Genomic DNA, 12393 nt, shown 5'->3' on the forward strand with positions numbered 1-12393 from the left:
ACATCTAGAGTGCACAGACATACTTGCTGGCAAAACACCCACTTTTATAAAAAGCAAAGAAAAAAAATCTTTCATAGCTGACTTACGAGTTTTACCGACTCATAGCTCTTCAGGGGTTCTCAGGCCTCCTCTGGCCTGAAACCTGCCTCATCTAAAAACTAGAAAATTCTGATCAGCAACCACGTGGGGCCTCAATGCATACCGCTGCAAAGATGGGGGGGCCTTGTCCCACACGCCACCTATCTATCCACACAGCTGTAAAACATTTATCTCCGTTCTACATCTGGACCCGGGCCTCATAAATTCCTCTAAAGGTATGCAGCCCGCGTGGACGGTTTCCAGAGGTGTTGGAGGAGACAGTCATAAAGTTGACTCAGGACAGGGACAGAGGACAGCAGGGTCTAAGATGCCAGGGTTGGAGTGAGTTAATGAGCTACTAAAAAGGTAGAGCAATGTGAGTAAAGGTAGAAGTAACGATTGGGGTCCCTCAGGTCCCCTGTGGCTAGCGGACCTGTAGAGAGAAAAGAACATTGGCCGTAGATGCAAAGGTGCAGGCCTTCTTGGGGTGTCCTTGGTTAAGTCACTCCGTCTCTCTGGGTCTTTGTTTCATAGTCAGAAAGCTGAGGCATCTCAACATCAGTGGAAAGAACAGCTTTTTAAAAGTGGGGGAGGGCCTTGAAGAGCTGTTTCTGTACGGAAGGTGTGTAAAGGTTAGTAAGTGTATGAAGAAATAATGCTCACCGGGGCCCATCATTAGGGAGATGCAAATGAGCCGTTCTCCCCCATTAGGATGATGGTTGTTATAATAACAAACAAGTCAACGAGTCAGGTGAAGTGTTCATGAGGCTGTGGAGAACCTGGGGCCTTTGTGTGCTGCTGGTGAGAAAGCACAATGGTATGGGCCATTACGGAAAACGGCATGGGCTTGATGGGATGGCTCAGTGGGTGAAGGTGTTTGAGCTCTGTACCAGGACCCACAGAACAGAAGGAAGAAGCTGACGCCCGTAAGCTGTCCTCTGGCCTCCACACACATGCACGTGTGCACATACAACAAGTAAGTAAAGAAGAAAACAGTCTGATGGTTCTGTCTTAGTGAGGGCTTCTATGGCTGTGAAGAGACACCATGATCACGGCCACTCTTAAAAAGGAAAAACATTTAATTGGGGTGGTTTGCATTTTCAGAGGTTTAGTCCTTTATCATCACCATGCGACATGGTGGCGTGCAGACAGACACAGTGCTGGAGAAGGAGCTGAGAGTTAATACATCTTGACCCACAGGCAACAGGAAGTGGTCTGAGACACTGGGCGTGGCTTGAACATATAGGAGACCTCAAAGCCCACCTCCACGGTGACACACTTCCTCCAATAAGGCCACACCTTCTACTGGTACCACTCCTAATGAGCTTATGGAGGCCAATTACATCCAACCACAGGTTCCTTAAAAAAATTAAACATATGATCCAGCATTGCCACTTCTGAACATATACCCAAAAAAGAAAAATGGAAATCAGGGCCAGCTCAGGGAAAGGCCCTTATCATCAAGACTGACCACCTGAACTGGGTCCATTGGTCCCACATGATGGAAGAAGAGAATCACCTCCCAAAAGTTGTCTTCTGTACCTGAGAGTTTTCTCTCCAGGTCCTGCCAAGCCCCGGCAGTTCGACAGCCCACTTATAAAATAAACACACAGACGCTTAAATTAAACTGTTTGGCCTAATGGCTCAGGCTTCTAGCTATCTAGTGTAGATGTAACCAATCGTCTTATTAAAATAAGAAACACAGAGCCAATGTAAAAGAAAGCCGAGAGGTCAGAGCTCAGAGATAAAATCTTACCTCCTGCAGTGCTCCTAGCTTCCCCGAGAGAGAGCTTCTTCCTGTTTGTCTGTCTTTAAATAGTCTTTCTGTTCTGCCTTCTCATTGGTTGTAAACCCAACCACATGACTGCCTTGTCACTGCCTGTAAGTACCGCCCTCCAGGTCTTAAAGGCGTATGTCTCCAATACTGGCTGTATCCCTGAACACACAGAAATCTACCTAGCTCTTCTAACCACCACGCTCTTGCTATGGCTCTAATAGCTCTGACCCCAGGGCAACTTTATTTATTAACATAAAATTAAAATCACATTTCAGTACAAATAAAATATCACCATATTTCCCCTTTTCTATTTTAATAAAAAGAAAAAAGGCAAAAGATTATAACTAACAAAAGAAAAACTATACACAAAAGTACAATAACTATATACAATATATACAAGTAACAAATACCTAAACGATGTCTAGTCCATTTGTATTTGACAAATCAGAGAAAATAATTCCCTTATCTATCCTACTTTAGTAAGTCCAAAATGTATCTAACTCACTTTTTATCCTAATTAATCTTCAACTATAACTAACTAATCTTCAATTCCCTCAGAGACCCAAGAAGGAAATAATATTAGCTAACAAAAATAAAAACAGGAAGTGCACAAAAGCGACTTCCAAAAATTTTGTGAGTCGACAGAAACAGCCAGCTGCCTGGACAGTCACCTGAGGTTTCTCCGCAGTGTTGGGGCATCATCTTCAGCCTATAGGCTTATCGTATCTGAACAGACTCATTTGTGAAGTAGGTTGTACACAAGGTCAACAGTTCAACCTCACATTGGGTGAGAGCAGTCCATGTACCAGAAACACCTGAATTCCACTAGTGTCATGTCATGATTCAGGATTTTAAATTCTGGAAATTGTTGACAGTTTTTGAATTCAGCTGTCCATTCTTCTTGGCTGTGTATATATGGCTTCATCTCAGCATCCCCTTCTTCTCCACATCCCTCTATTAAATGCCAGTCTACTATTGAGAGGCTTGAGCTTTCAGTTGCTGTTCCATTGCACAACAGAAGCCATCGGCCCACTGCCTGTTCAGCTGTCTTCGAAGAAAAGGACACTGTACCTTTTCTGGATTGTGAAGGCCACTTCAGGGATGGTGCCATATTGACCTGGCCTCAGAAGATGCCTTTTGATAAAGTCATAACCACACTTGTTTTGGCAGGAATCGGTAGTCCTTTGTTTCGTGTTCTGTCTGTCCATTTTGTCCTGTTGATTCAAGGATACTTTGTTGTCCAGTGGCTAACTTTTGCCACAATGAAAGTTAACTCCATATGCAGTTTCTTCAATGCCCATATTTTCTCTGAAGTAGATTGGTACTGCCAGGAGACGACATGTCTCAAAAAAGAAAAATTTCTAAGTTATTAAAACATTTTTTTTTTTTTTTTTTTTTTTTTTTGGTTTTTCGAGACAGGGTTTCTCTGTGTAGCTTTGCGCCTTTCCTGGAACTCACTTGGTAGTCCAGGCTGGCCTCGAACTCACAGAGATCCACCTGCCTCTGCCTCCCGAGTGCTGGGATTAAAGGCGTGCGCCACCACCGCCCGGCTATTAAAACATTTTAAATGCCATATTCGGTAGATCTCTGAAGGGTTTGAAGATGACCTGTCTAAAATATATCTGCTCAATTTTTAAAACATATCTAATATGACTGTAATTTCTATTGTAATGTCTAACTACTAACTTTCATTTCTTTATATCCTAATAGTTGGTAATAATGTAAAGTATTTAAAACTAGTAATTGTCTTTTTCTTTTCTTTTCTTTTCTTTTTTTTTTAAACAAGAACCTTAAATCTAATCTCCTTTGCTTAGCCTTTTTCCTAACCCTTGACAACAACTTGTAACCTACCCCCCTAAATAATGAAAATTATCCCAGACCCAAAACCCATTAAAAAGACCAAAAAAAACCACCCGCCCCACACCACCTCTTTGGGAATGTGGGCGTCGTATTCTTAAAATTGCTTCCTGCTGGGTATGGGCGAAGTTATCTTTATCTTGAAAGAAAAATTTAGGTTAATTGTCAAATTCTAGGAAAGGTAACTATATCCTTCATTATTATCCAGTCTGTGTATAAAGCCAAAGTTCAGGGTTTATCTCAAGTCCTTATTCAAGTAGTCTTTCTTACATCTTAAATTAATCCATTTCTATAAATCTATACCTTGCCATGTGGCTCGTGACTTACCCGCATCTTCACATATTGCTTGTCATGGTGGCAGCTGGCAGTGACTCCCTCCGCCTTCCTGTTCTCTCAATTCTCCTCTCTGTTAGTCCCGCCTATACTTCCTGCCTGGCCACTGGCCAATCAATGTTTTATTTATTGACCAATCAGAGCAACACATTTGACATACAGACCATCCCACAGCACTTGCCCCATGTTGGGCGCCAAATGTAGATGTAACTGTCTTTTAAACACAGAGCCGATTCAGAGATGAAAGCCAAGAGGTCAGAGCAATAGCTAAGAGCTGAGATTAAAAACCTTACCCTTCACTGCCGCTGCTGTCCTACCTCTCCGCAAGAGACCTACTTCCTGTGTGTTTGTGCTTTTTAATGACTTTCTATTCTTCCTTCTCATTGGTTCTAAACCCAACTACATGACCTTCTCGTCACTGCCCATCTGTACAGACCTCCAGGTCTTCTAAGGTTGGTATTGAGATGAAAGGCGTGTGTCTTCATGCTGGCTGTATCCTTGAACACACAGAGATCTGCCTAGCTCTGCCTCCCAAGAGCTGGGATTAAAGGCGTGCACCACCGCCGCCCAGTTTCTGCTATGGTTTGCTATTATCTCTGACCCCAAGGCAACTTTATTTATTAACATACAAATAAAATCACATTTCAGTACAATTAAAATATCACCATAGTCTTCTGCATGTGCTCATACATAACACACAATGAAGTAAAGGTGAGTGAATGCAATCAAAGGTTTACAAGAATGGGGAGCAGGGCTTAGATGCCCAAAAGCAAACTGCTCACTGCTGGCTGGCTGGGGGAGGAACTCGGTGTATGCATATGGTGGGGTGGGCTACAGTTCAGGAAGGAATCCTGACGATTATTAGGATGAACCCTGAGAACATCACATTTAGAAAGGTCAGGGTGACCCTATTCTGCTGTAAGAGGAACCTAGAGCAGCCACAGTGAGAGACAAAGACAGGCGGCAAGGGGTGGGGGAGAGAAATGGAGAGCTGGTTCAGAGGCCCAGCGCTTCAGCTTGGGAAAATAACAGCTCCATGGAAATGAGTGGTGATGATGGCTGACCAACAGTGAGGAAGTACATAATGTCACCGACCTGTACACTCAAATGTCACTACACGCTGTTCTATGTTATTTTAAAAAGCAATTTTAAAAAGTGAGGTCAGGAAGTCAAAGGACCTCATTAAGCACTCCCATTTGCCATGCATTTGTTACAGAGTTGCCAACACAGGTCCTTTCCACTTTAGAACAAAGCATAGAGATGTCCTGTCCTGATGAAGCCCCAGCTCGGCCACAGGAAGCCTGGAAAGCATCTTCTGTTACTCCAGTGGACTCTACGATGTTTGAAACTTGCTGCCTGGGGCTGAAGAGGTGTCTCAGAGGTTAATGTACTATTAACTGGGTGTGTGGCACACGCCTTTAATCCCAGCGCTCCGGAGGCAGAGCCAGATGGTTTTCTGAGTTTCAGGCTAGCCTGGTCTGCAGAAGGGGAGTTCCAGAACATCCAGGGCTACACAGAGAAACCCTATCTTGGAAAACCCAAACTAAAAACCAACCCCCCCCCCAAAAAAAAAGCCCTCAAAGAACATGTAGTCCTCTTTCAGAGAACCTGAGTTCAATTCCCCAGCACCCATATCAGGGGGCTCATGACCCCTTATCCCAGCTCCAGGGGATCCAATACCTTCTTCTGGTCTCTTCAAGCACCTTCACCCACATACACAAACCTACACACACAAACATACAAATTAAAATTAACAAAATAAACCTGAAAAAAAAAAAAGTATTGCTAGTAGGCATGATGGCGCACGCCTTTAATTCCAGCACTAGGGAGGCAGAGAAAGGTTGATCTCTATGAGATGGAGATCAGCCTGGTCTATAGTGTGAGTTCCAGGATGGCCAGGACTACATAGAGAGACCCTGTCTCAAAAAACAAAAACCAAACAAACAAAAGCCTAAACTTCTCTCCTAACCTCATGGTCAAATACATATTCAGAAAAAAGAAGGAAAAAGACAGTCCTCAGCCCCAGGAAACCATCACACAGCCGAGGAACCTGAATCTCAGCTGCATCCCAGAAATCAGATGAGCGTCCTAACCACAGGTAAGGCAGCCTGCAACACTCTGCCCACCAGATACTGTCTAAATGGGATGTTATAATAGTATTAAATATTAATATTAAAATGAAAGTGAAGTACACATAGCAAGCTGAATCTCACACATATTTGATTGAAAGAAATAAAACGTACACGTTTCTGTATGAAAAATACCTAGCTTTTTTGTCTTTATTTTTTTTGTCATGAATCAACTATTTGTGTATGTTTAGATCTGTTTGGGGGCTTTCTAGTTTATGCCGCTCTAATTTATTCATTTGCCTGCATGGTTTTGGTATCCAGACACAGAAACTCCTTCCTTAGTATTGACATTTAAAAAAACAATGTTATGTCTGTGTGTGTGTGCACATGCACTCGAGTGAACACACACACACACACACACACACACACACACACACACACACACACAGGACACTGGTGGAGTTGTTTCTCTCTTTCCACCTTTTTTTGGGTTTCAGGGATTGAACTCTGGTCATCAGGCTTGAATAGCAACTGCCTTTACCCCTGAGCCATCTCAATGGCTCCCTTCCTTAGGCTTATTTTTATCTCTAAGACTAGTTATCTAGCTTCTACCAACAAATGAGGGAAATTTCACTGGAAATGCCAACATCTATCTATCTATCTATCTATCTATCTATCTATCTATCTATCTATCTATCTATCATCTATCTATCTATAATCTATCTGAGAGATCTGGAGAAAATTAAAGTCCATGTTATTCATGCACTTCTAGCTGAACGATATTTTGTAGCTTTCTAAGTATACCAGAGTATCAGTCCCTGCTTCTGGGGACTGGAGCAGAGTTGGGGGATCTGGCCGCAGGACAGATGCTCCAGCCTTGAGAGCTTCACTTGCCTACCCTGATGCCCTGCACAGCTACTACCAATCTCTGCATGTGACTCGGCGAGGGAACTGTTAGGAACTAGAGGGAGGTGTTTTTAACTTTGTGTTTCCGACCAGTTGCACAGGATACTGAGCTACCAGCAGGCAGAGTGTCATTCATAGTGCCCCAAACACCCCGGAAGTCCTGAGTCACCACCTTGTACGTCTAGCCACCCATTTTCTTTTCTTTTCTTTTCTTTTTTTTTTTTTTTTTTTTTTTTTTTTTTTTTTTTTTTTTTTTTTCTTTTTGGTTTTTCGAGACAGAGTTTCTCTGTGTAGCTTTGCGCCTTTCCTGGAACTCACTTTGGAGACCAGGCTGGCCTCGAACTCACAGAGATCCGCCTGGCTCTGCCTCCCGAGTGCTGGGATTAAAGGTGTGCACCACCACTGCCCGGCTCTAGCCACCCATTTTCACGAATGTTGAAACTGTGCACTCAGAAGTAAGAGGACGGATTTTTGCAACATGAGGTAGCATTATGCCCTGAACATTTACCACATCTGGATGGCTATAAAAGTCTTCTTGGAAGCTGGAGAGATGGCTCAGTTGTGAAGAATGTGTCCTGCTCTTGCAGGAGACTGGAGTTTGGTTCCTTGTACCCAAATGGAGACAGGGTGAGGGGGATTGGTGGGGTGGGTGTCTTACAACCACCTGTAACTCTGCCCTCTTCTGCTCTCTGTGGGCACTGCACTGTGTGCAAAAGGAAAATCTTAAAATTTAAAATCTTATAAAAGTCTTCTTAAGCTGGGCGGTGGTGGCACACGCCTTTAATCCCAGCACTCGGGAGGCAGAGCCAGGCGGATCTCTGTGAGTTTGAGGCCAGCCTGGGCTACCAAGTGAGTTCCAGGAAAGGCGCAAAGCTACACAGAGAAACCCTGTCTCGAAAAACAAAACAAAAAAAAAAAAAGTCTTCTTAAGCCTCTGGTCAGTCTTCTGAGGTTATCAATATTATACATATTTTGCAGATGAAAAGCTGGATCTTTTTTTAAAACAAATTTTATTTTGTGTGCATTGGTGTTTTGCCAGGGGTGTCAGATCCCCTGGAACTAGAGTCATAGACAGTTGTGAGCTGCCATGTGGGTGCTGGGTCCTCTAGAAGAACAGTAAGAAGAAGAAAAGTAAGTCTAAAGTGATAGGATAATTTTTAGTTCTAGAATAGTCTTAACAACCTCCCCTCTAAGTCCATAGAAAGTACTGGACAAAAGAAATAAAATATTTTTTTCCAAATTGATAGTTGCACTTCGTTAAAGGAAACTCTGTGGATTCCAGAAATGATGAGAAAGATAAGAAACCAAAGTGATACTGGGCAATGAACCTAGAACCTGAGACTCTGCAGAGAGCTGAAGTCTCAAGTCTACAGTGCCATGTGAGGGGGATAAACCAATTTTATTGGCAAGATTAATTTAGTGTTCCATTCGTATTTACTTGAAATCTTAGTATATGGTGGTCTTGTTGTGGGTATCCACCAGAGAAGACTGCTCGGACAGGGGTCTAAGCCAATAGAATGTCTTTATTAGCCGGTGGGCGACTCCACTGAGTGTCTGGGATCCCAGGGTAGCACTGAGCCTTTCTCAGGGTGAGCTGCACAAAAACCTCGTGGCATACTTCAGTTAACAAGAACAGTTAGCCAGAAGCGGAACTACAGAAGCTACAAAGCAAGGTTAGAACATTCAGAGACTTTCCCAGAACTATGGACTTTGATGGATTAGGCCTTTGTTTTAGATTTGGCAGGTGGTGCTGTCTACCTGCTGAGTTCTACAGCCTGAATGGCACTTCCATCACGGAGTCGGTTGTGCTGAGGTCTGGGGCCCTGTTACATTATATTCCAGGCATTTGAGACAAAGAGAGAAGAATATAAATCTTAGGAGCTGGAGAGATGGCTCAGTGATTAAGAGCATTGGCTGCTCTTCCAGAGGATCCGGGTTCAATTCCCAGCACCCCCATGGCGGCTCACAACTGTCTATAATTCCAGACAGTTCCAGGGGACTTGGGGTCCTCTTCTAGATTCCCTGGGCACCTGATATGCATGGCGTACAGACACACACACAGACAAAACACCCATACAAATAAGTCTCTGTCCTCGAGGAATTGATATTCTGGTAGGAGGGAGAAAGGAATCAAATAACACAATACTTGAGTGTGTTGAAATATTGCGAGTTTGTGGACAAAATGGAGCAGGGATAGAGAGATCAGGAAGGCTACAAGAAAGTGGCTCTCTCAGCCCAGATTCTGGGAAGAAAAAGAAATTTCTCTGGCAAAATCCCTAGTCTTGGGTGAGGGGTGGAGAGTGGAGGCATCTCGGCTGAGGTGGACCTGACATGAATTCTTTCCTTAATGGAAACACCAAGGTAAGCAATTAACACAGATTGTAGCTTGTTTCTTTATCTCTCAGTGGGGCAGACAGGTGCGGCCTGACCAAAGATAAAGTCTCCAGCTCCAGAGAACAAACCAACCAAAGAAAAGAAACCAGTAACCACATATTTAGGATTCAATGTCGCATCTTCTTGATGCCAAAGCCAGGGCTGGGCTGTGGCTCAGGGATAAGAGAATTAGCCGAGCACAGTAAGTTGGCCTTTGGTTCCATGGCTCGGGTTTTGAGAAGCAAAACCACCCCACGCCCTATGCTACAGCCTGTGCTCACAGCTTCTGACCTGCAGGACTCTGTAGACAAACCAGAGCTTACACTGCACATCCTCCAGGGCAGTGTGTGGGGTGTGTGAATGTGTGTGTGTGTGTGTGTGTGTGTGTGTGTGTGTGTGTGTGAAAACCCAGGAGATTTAGCCGGGTTGTGATGGTGCACGCCTTTAGTCCCAGAACTCAGGAGGCAGAGACAGGGGGATCTCTGTGAGTTCAAGGCCAGCCTAGTCTACAGAGTGAGTTCCAGGACAGCCAGGGCTACACAGAGAAACCCTGTCTTGAAAAACAAACAACAAACAAAACCCCCAACAGATTTAGGTTCCCCGAATATTGAAGTTGGAAGTGAACCAGGAAATCCCAACTTTGTCTCCCTAACAATGGAGAAACCTTCTAGAAGAGCTTGCAGCTTATCGGTTTATCTGCCCCTTCTCAAACACAGCTGGGGAAGGCCGGGGTGAGAAGGCGGCAGGAGGCTTCTCCTAACCACAGGAGGCTTTATTGCAGCTGCAAAGGCTTCCTCTAAGCAGACAGGGGCGGAGTCCAGGTCCTCCTGGTCAGATGATCCTGGGTAGGATTAGTAAACAGATGAATCTAAGCTTTCTTATCTACAAGATGAATATCATGTCACGTGATGAGGGCTGAAGGGAGCCCAGGAGAGATAAATCTACTAGATCTATATAATCAGTGAAGGACTTATATTGCTCTTGCATTAATCATGTCAGACTCACTTGTAGGTATGATATTAAAACTTGATATCGTGTGTGGGGAGGTCCTGTGTTCCACCCACAACAGTGTAAGAAAGATAATTAGTCCAGCTCAAACATCTGGAGATTGGAAGTCAGAATTTGAACTCAGGTGTTCTGAGCCTAAATATACAGCGCCCTAGTCCACCCTAATGCTTTGAAAGTTATGTTTGAGGTCAAGAGAACATAGCCCGAAGATGGAAGGCAGTTGGATACGATGAAGAGACTCTGACGTTGGTCAGTCCAAACTCTTATCCCCTGGCTTAGGTCTCACGTGGGTTGAGGGCCAAGCTGAGACCCAGGGAAGACAAACAGCTAGTCTTCCTAAAGTGGAGGAGGGATGGGGCCACCCAGTCCACAGCCTGGGGCTGGCCTCCCTGCTGGGAGCAGTCTCCTGCCCTGGATTAGGAGTGTGGGCTGAGAATCCAGGTGAGGATGGTTTGTGTGGGTGTGGTTGATAGAGGTCAGCTGCTGCCCTGGCGGAGGCTGGCGGCCTTTTCAGCCGCACCAGCCCACAGGGGAACTTGTGAAGACGGCTCGGCTGCCTTCCTGAGAGCCTGCAGAGTGTGTGAAGAGGAAGACAGGTATCAGTAGTTGGAGAACAGACAGCCTCTGGGAGAGGGGCGGGGGAGCAGTAAAGAATAAAGAAACAGGGACGCTGGGCCTTGCTGCTGACCTGTGCGAGCAGACAAGCGCGAGCCCTCAGGGCGGTGGGAGGCAGGACAGGTACACGGGGGCTTTATTGGCCTGCTGGTGGCTTTCTGGGTAGGAGTTGCAGGGCCCTGCTCCCAGGATGGCCTCAGTGTGGAAGGTGGCTGGTGAGGAGCCCTGACTCTGACCCTGGACTAGGGGCAGTGGGGTTCCTAGTGGGATTGGGGATCGGTTGGGTGTGACCCAGCCCCCTGTACATTGGATAGAACTGGAAAGGCAGAGGCACCTCCTCCCCAGGTGCCTTTCCCACCTCTACTCTCCCCGCTTTTTGCTGTCCTGACCGGAGCACAGGCACCTTCCTACTCCCCACATTGTTCGGCTGGCGTGGGGGCAGGGCTGCTTTTGGCTGAGGGATCTTGAGGGTTTCCAGCTGGCAGGGAGCAGGACAGAGGTCACTTGAACTCAGACCACACGTCCCTGTTAAATACATCAGCTTTTAAATCAATCTTTGTCCAAAGTCCAGCAAGTTCCAAGACTAGTAGTGTTAACAGCAGAGAGAATTCCTAGTGGCCGGGTGGCTCCTTCTCCCATAGGTAAGAAATGGCTTCTGTAACCTGCCACCTGGCCGGGAGACACTCTTTCCCTTTCCCTTTTGCTAGTGGCTGTGGGCAGGGGTGGGGGCCTTTGGTGGTGGCAGGGAGGGCAGGTTAAGGGGGATGTGGACTGTCTCCTGGGTTCAGTAGTTCTTCCTGCTGGGGATGTGAGGGCCACTTGGGCTCTACTTCATGAAGGCGTTGGTGAGTTGCTCACGGCCTTTGGATTGTATGAGATGGCGTGGTGGACGTTGGGGGGAGGGTGTTGTGTGGAGATCTGAGGCACAACCAACAGAGAGGCCACAAACCTCACAGGCCGCCAGGATGTTTCTCCAGAGACGTTGCTACCCCAGCATTTTGGGTGGAAGGGAAGACTTCCAGTGCCAGCCAGCCCTTAGGCATAAAGCCGAACCCAGCTCCCGACCAGCTAGACAAAACAAGCGCCGCCCCTCTGCCTCCTGGCAAGAGCTTAGCCAGGAGGAACGCCAGGGGTTCCTGGGAGGGCTGAGTGGAAATCCAGGTCCTCCAGTCTCCCTTTGGGGTCTCTCTCAATCTCCATGTCATGTCTGTGTTACTCTGAAGTTCCCACAGATGCCTCTCTGTTGGGGGGGATGTTTGGGAGGATCTCATTTCCTAAGTATCAGGACCTTTACCTAAGGGCCGGCTAGCTCTGAAGACTGCTGATCTGGGTTGTTTATAGTTACGGAGACGCTCAGGGTGGCTTTGTAGAAAGCCA

At 45.8% G+C, this 12393-nt stretch overlaps 1 protein-coding gene across 1 annotated transcript in view; it reads left to right on the forward strand.

Annotated features, from left to right (window-relative positions):
* Window positions 1-11500: 11500 nt before the first annotated feature.
* Pdzk1 (PDZ domain containing 1) overlaps window positions 11501-12393 on the forward strand; it is a 31964-nt gene continuing 31071 nt past the window's right edge. Inside the window, exon 1 of the mRNA XM_076574620.1 lies at window positions 11501-11657. The gene's annotated coding sequence lies outside the window, so the exon portion shown is untranslated. The remainder of the gene's footprint in view (window positions 11658-12393) is intronic.

Source organism: Peromyscus maniculatus, chromosome 6, assembly GCF_049852395.1.
Source record: "Peromyscus maniculatus bairdii isolate BWxNUB_F1_BW_parent chromosome 6, HU_Pman_BW_mat_3.1, whole genome shotgun sequence".
In the NCBI taxonomy this organism is placed as follows: Eukaryota; Metazoa; Chordata; class Mammalia; order Rodentia; family Cricetidae; genus Peromyscus; species Peromyscus maniculatus.